We start from the raw sequence: 7,232 nt of genomic DNA on the forward strand, positions 1-7,232 counted from the left end.
GGGATGCTTTCATTTTCAAGTTTGTCCATCAATGCATCAATCAGAAAATCAATGTCTTTGAATTATTTTATCTTTAGTTCTGTTTTTAGCCATCAGTTAGAATCTATGATTTTACTTTTTGGAGACATGTCCAATAAGAGTGGGTGTTTCCAATAACAAAAATCCCAATAATTATTTTTTAAACATTTCTGTTAGGATTCACTACTCTTATTCTGAAAGAGAGATAATTGGTCTTGTCAAGTTAATGGAAGTGAATGCATGAGCAGAGGAAATTCTGGTTAATACAGCCCAGGTCATAGCATGATTAATTCATCATGCTTAGCAATTGAAAAAATAATTTTCCTTCAGATAAAATTGATTGAAGCAAAAGTTATGTTTTATGTGATGTTTTCATAATGTTCTTGGAACTCTTCATTTTGCTATTAGAGGTCTAATTACGATCAGATTAGGCTATGGTTCTCTCATAGGCACAATTTATCACACACGGCTTGTATTTTGTCTGTTTCTTTTTTACAGTTTAGTCTGGTGGAATGACCTTAACAAAACAATATGCACACACATGAATGCACATACAAACACACATACGCACCATCATTTAAGTAATATTTGACCTTACGTGAGTTTTTACTTTATCTAAGCATCATTCTCGTGTTATCTTTAAAATGGAGATAATTATAGTTTATCATTCTTAGTCATAGTGTCTAGTGATCAAGTAATTTTGATGGTTATAAAGATTATGAGATATAATTACTGTTGATGTTATCATTATGCAATAGACGAGATATGATTCAGCATCATGATATAAAAAATGCAGTTCACACAGTTTCTTTCAAAAACAGTACTTTGACAGGACATGCTCCAAAATATTTTCTCCAATAACCTCATATGACTGTTGAACTTAATGTATTTGGTGATGTCACTAAATTATGTCTGTGACTTTAGAAATATACTTTATTTCTATCCTCTCCTTTATTTCCATGACCTTGGCTCATTATCTCCTATTCCCACTGACTCACACCCTCCCTATTAGCCTCTCTTCCACCCATTATTGCCCTCTCCACAGAACACCCTACACAAAGATGCCCAAAAGCTTCAACGCAAATAAATCTCCCAGGGCTCCCCATCGCCTGCAGTTTGACAAAAGTCTAGCTCCCTGCCATGGCCTATAAGCCCTCTATTGCCTTTAATCATTTAATCAGTCTGAATGACCAATTACTAAGGTGTGTCCTATTGTTTTAATCTTCAGTGCAGTTGCATATGCTACTTCTCCTTGCTTGGAATGCATCCTCCTACCTACACCCAGCTGACTCATTTGGTACTAACCTGGGTCTGGAACCACCTTCTAGACAATGTCTTTCATAACCTCTCACCTCTGAGTAATCAACCTTTCCCTCTACTAAGCTAATTGTGTACTTTGTATGTAACCCTGTCATGACTCTCTAGGGGGAACCTGAGATGCAGAGCCTCAGGGTTCACCTGTTGCTCTTTTCTTGGAGCTGAGCCAGATGCCTGGCATCAGGCCTCAAAGGTTCTGGAGAATGCACTTGCATTGGTTTGAATTTCATCAGTAAATCCTTTCAATTTCTATTTGATTAATATTTATTTTGCACCTGCTGTATGACACAACTTGGGGAAGACCTACAAGATCAATTGTGAACAAGCAGATGGATCTCTTCCTTCGTGGAACTTTCATCTAGAAAGAGAAACCGGCATCGCACAGCCAGTGCAACTGAAATATTCAACTCAACTGAAAGCTCTGTGAGAGCAGGGATGTGTCTGTCTTCTAAACTGCCCTGTACACAGCTGGAGCTCACTGTATGCATTCAATATGTATTATACCTATTGAATGTCTGGTCAGGATGATCAGATCCACCCCAGCTCCTACAGATGAGATTAATGCTCTGTGATTATGTCTACTTGAGTGTTGAAAACTAGAATTCATCTCATGCAATGCATCACACCAGAGTTGCTGGCTCTAATTTTAGAAGACAGAATGTTACAGGGCCAGCAGCCATCTGTTTCCTTGGAGCAGATCTGCAACAGCAAAGTGTGAATGCAGATTTTTATAGTATTCAATGTATTTTATTATAAATGTTTTGTTTTATTAATTGAAGGAAATTTAGAAAATAAAAAAAAGATTAAGAAAATCAACATCCTAGAGCTAATTCCTATGACCATTTTGATATATTTCCTTCCAGTTTTTATGAGTATTTATAAGTGTGTGTGTGTATGTGTGTGTGTGACACACAGGGTGACCAACAAGTCTTCCAACATAGGCAAGTACATAATAAATAATTAATTTATGGCTCATTATAATACTTGATAAAGTAAGGTTATATATGACATGTTTATTGATAAATGTTTGCTGGGTACATATTAATGACACTCTTCCCTTAGAGCTTAGAAAAGTCTATATATTATATTTCTTTTAATTTTACATCAGATGGGTTTTGTTACAATAAAGCAAGTGTTCTACAAAATTCTGTCAGATGTGGAACAAATATTTGCAAAAAAATGCAAAAGCAATCTCACTTTTTCTATAGGTCATGTATCTCTCTGTCCCCCTGAGAGCAGTCAGACTGACATCTGTCAGGGAAAGTGGAAACAGAGACATTTAGACACAGGATCCACTGGACTTGTGGTCAGGTTGGGTGACAGCCCTATGTGACATGCATATTTTTGAACCAGCGGGACTCTGGACCTCAAATATTGCATAGATGACTTTAGATGATCGTGATTGCCATATTGATACAGGAGTGGTAGATCCCATATAATATTCCTAAGCATCTTTAACATTACTCCCTTCACCAATAACATTAATTTCTACCTACCTTTATTCTAACTAACATATCCTTTTGAATAGATTTTTAACAATATTGTGACATGTAGCCATGCTAAAGACAGTGATTGATATACATAATTTAAATGCTCAGTAGCCTGGACTTAAATTAAAATCTACTCACAAATATTAAACTTTATCTACAGATATCACACTATGCTGAAGTATTTTCAAAGTAAATTACCTTGCAGCCATTATAAACAATTAATATTTTTGAACTTAGCACATCTATATGCAAATACTTATATTTGTTATATGAGGATCCATTTGTAGATTATATATGTGACCATACAGTTATAAGTAGAGACAAACCTAAACACATCACATTTGCATTATTAAATGTCTGCTTCAAATATTTTTTTGCAAAATTAATGTTGCACAATTTTTATGATTATTTACATTTCTGACACGCTGCTTTTCTCATTTAGCATTATATATTGAGCACTGTTTCCCTGCCAGGAATATTCTTCAAATGCAATATTTTAAAAAAGACTGTGTGTGTGTGTAGATTTTCTTTATTAGATATTATACAACCCATCTCTTAAAATAAGAAAACAAATACCATTTATTGTAAATTTTCTATGTGTCAAACAGTGTTGGGAATTTTCAAACATCATATAATTTAATTTTCAAATTAAATTAAACACACAGGACTTGTGTAATTTCCTAAGTCCATATTATAAGGTTGTTGAAACATCTTCAATTATGAGAGACACCCCTGTTATACTAAACTGCTTTAAGAGCATTGGAAAAATTGATAATTCAGCAGTGACTATCAAATGCATACTTTATTCAAGGCAGTATTTTGGGACATTTTTACATGTTTACTTATTTAATATTCATCCCCACCTATAGCTGAGAGCTTGTCAAAGCTTCTTTACAACCACTCTGTCCTTTGATCCTTGAATCAGACACCTGGGGTGGTCTCAGAGAGTCAAAGAGTCTCAGAGCTCTGAGGTGTGCTGTCCCAGTATTCATCTAGTGCCCAACCATCTCCAAGAATAGGGACCAATGCCCGCTGAGGTGACCAAGTCCCCTGATAGCGTGGCTCTGACTACCAAAGCCCTTCCTTAATGTGAGAGAAAGAGTTGACAACAATGCCAGAAGATTGCCTGGAGTTCCGAGTGGCTTTTCCTTGCTGAAACCCAAACATTTTAGGATTTGGCTTTCAACCTCAGATGTTTCAGTGTGACCAGACACTCTCTCTCCCTAGAGCAACTTCTTTCCATGACCAGAGGGACCCACTGTGACCTAGAAGCTGGAATGCTGGCTCTGGAATGGCACACATGTTTGTGTCCGACCTGCTATTAAGTAGGAGTGGACAGCTCACTTTTTCTTGGTGAGTCTTGGTCTTCTCAGGCATACTAGTAAGATGGAGATACTCATACTTTCCTTGTGATGTTCTTAAGTTCTCAGGACAATGCTTAGAAAGCATTAGGTGCTTAATAACTAGTAGCTAACCTTTAGAGTTACTAATGTGAAAACCTTTGTCACTTATTCATTCCATAAATATTTATTGAGCACTGCTAGGTTCCAGGTTCTGTAACAGTTGCCCAAAGTCACTCGGTAGATAAATGGCAGAGGAATAGGTTTCAGGAATAAGATGGAGAATCTTCCCTTCCTTCATCTTCCTTGGAGAAAACCATCTACCTGATTCCCTTGAGGGTCCTGGATTAGTTTGTAGGGCTGCCATAATAAACTGTCACACACAGAGTGCCTTAAAACAACAGAAAACCTTTTTTTCTCATAGTTCTACAGGCTAGCACCTGAAGTCAGGATGTCAACAGGGCCACTTCCCCTTGAAGGCTCCAGGAGAGAATCCTTCTTGGCCTCCACAGCTCCTGGGGGCTCCCAGTGCTCCTTGGCTCATGGCAGCAACATTACATTCTCCTTCTCTATCTTCACATGGCCTTTATCCCTGTGTCTTTTTTTTCTCTGTTGTCCCCTTTTGAGTCCTTTATAAGGACATCTTTCATTGGATTTAGAAACCACCCTAATCCAGGACGGTTTCATTTTGAGACGCTTATCTCATTTATTTCTATAAGGACTTTTATTCCAAATAGGGTTCCATTCCATGGTTCTAGGGGGACAGATCTGTTGGGAACAGCTATTCAACCCACTATACTAGTGTTATCCAATATCTGCCTTCTAGAAAATGGTATAACACTCTGCAAAGTTTAAGCATTTGTACTCAGAAGAGGGAGCAAAGAAATGAGGCTGACCATCATTATAATCAAGTCTTACACACTGGATTTTAAAAAATGTTTTTATTTCTTTTTCATTACTATTTATCCCCCTATACTTTCTTCCGCCTCCACTCACCCTCTCCAACCCACACCACCACACTGTTGTTCATGTCCATGAGTTCTTTCTTTTTCTTCTTCTTTTTAACTCAATCTACCTGATCCCCCACAACATCCTTAGTCTGCCTACTCTCTATCTATGAGTCTGTCTCTATTTTGCTTGTTAGTTCAGGCTTGAGTTGTGTTTGAGCATTTTGGGGGAAGTGGAGAGGGCAGCAATGTAAGGCAGTAAAAGCACCAAGACAGTGAAATTGGTGGTCTTATTGCCTTGACTCCTTTGGGCTGGGGTGCCCTCTACCAAAGATCCAATATTTATTTTATTAAAATATAGCTGGCACAAAATATTATATTAGTTTTAGGTGCACAACTTAGTGATTCAACATTTATATACCTTATGATGTGATCACCACAATAAATGTAGTAACCATCTGTCAACATACAAAGTTATTACTACATTATTGACCAGGTTCCTTGTGCTGTACATTACCTACCTCCAATTTATTTATTTTATAACTGGAAATGTGTGCCTCTTATTTCCCTTCGCTCTTTTCACCCATCCATCTCCACTCCTCTGGAAACCATCCATTTTTTTCTGTATCTATGAGTCTGTTTCCGTTTTGTTTTATTTGTCCAGCTGTTTTGTTTTATTTTCACATTCCACATATAAGTAAAATCATTTGTTATTTGTCTTTCTCTATCTGACAACTTTTACTTATCATAATACCCTCTTGGTCCTTCCATGTTGTCTCAAATGGCAAGAATTTATTCTATTTTATTGCTGAGTAATATTCTATGCTATACATGCACCACATCTTCTTTATCCATATATCTATCAATAGACATCTGGATTTCCCCACATTTCTTGGCTATGTTAAGTAATGCTGCAATAAACCTAGGGGTACATATATATTTTTTGAGTTAGTGTTTTTGTTTCTGTGGATAACTACCGTGAAGTGGAGTTGTTGGGTCACATGGTGGTTCTATTGTTAATTTACTGAGGACTCTCCAGACTGTTTCCATAGTGGCTGCACCAATTTACTAGTCATGTTGTCCTCTCCATGCAGTTATCTCTTTGGAAGCTGGCACCACACTCTCCTTGTCCCTTCAGACCCTCAGATGACAGTGGCTTCCCATTGTTACCATCATGCAGAACAGAACTATTCTAGGTCTCCCTCCTTAAACATTGACCACATTATTGGAATGAGTCCCTTACTTAATTTCTCCTCAAACCTCCCTACTGGGATATGTCATCTTTTTGCCATTAGGACTCTGGCAGACATTCCAACCACAGGTGGCACCAGAAAAAAGAGACCCTCAAAATAAGCTTCTGGGGTTAGGATGCTCAAATATTTAGAAACACTCATCCAGCCTCTTCTCAGTGGGAAAATGGAACTGGGGGAGTCTGTGTCCTGCAGAGACATGTGATTACAAAATCATCACCAGCAAGGCAGGGGGTGAAGTGCAAGTGTGAGCAAAGTACTGACAGAGCCAAGGAAACTGAACCCACAGGGACATGGCTCTGAGCTGTCCCCTCCATCCTACAGACACTCTCCCTCCTGGATTTTTAACTCAAATGATCAAAATCAAGCACTTTATTGCTTCAGTTATTATAGACTGGGGTTTCTGTTATTTGTTCCCCTTCCCCATATACACACCTTTATATGACAGAAAAAAACTGCTAAAAATGTTGGCAAAGGATCAGAGAGATGTAAGTAGGGAAGGAAGGAAGAAGAACATAAAAAAGGGGTGAAAAGAGTTTCTGAAGCTCCCAGAGCTGGTCAGTGGCAAATGTCAACCTGAACTCCTAAGCCCCCATCTGTCATTCTTTTCCACCCTCCACACCCACTCCTTTTAGTGAGTGTAGATTGCCCTGTAGATACTGTCATTTCAGTCTTGGCTTAAAACTTCCCTAGGGTTTTACAGCCTTAAACAAATAGCTGTAGAGCAGAAATTGAAATCCAAACTTGTCTTTTCCATTTGCTACTCTTCAAAGGACAGCTGCCTTCACTGTAATTTCTCCATGTGGGCAGCATGCTTCCTGGTATAGCACATCAAACATTTAATCTCTGAATGTTGCTCTGTCTCTCTGG

General features: G+C 38.0%; 1 long non-coding RNA gene across 1 annotated transcript in view; it reads right to left on the bottom strand.

Moving 5' to 3' along the window:
• Nucleotides 1-5,251, bottom strand: part of LOC107184990 — a 7,389-nt gene extending 2,138 nt beyond the window's left edge. The window contains exon 1 of the long non-coding RNA XR_001515902.1: nucleotides 5,241-5,251. This is a non-coding gene — a long non-coding RNA (uncharacterized LOC107184990). The remainder of the gene's footprint in view (nucleotides 1-5,240) is intronic.
• Between the last annotated feature and the right edge of the window lie 1,981 nt (nucleotides 5,252-7,232).

Source organism: Myotis davidii, unplaced genomic scaffold (genome assembly GCF_000327345.1).
Source record: "Myotis davidii unplaced genomic scaffold, ASM32734v1 scaffold204, whole genome shotgun sequence".
In the NCBI taxonomy this organism is placed as follows: domain Eukaryota; kingdom Metazoa; phylum Chordata; class Mammalia; order Chiroptera; family Vespertilionidae; genus Myotis; species Myotis davidii.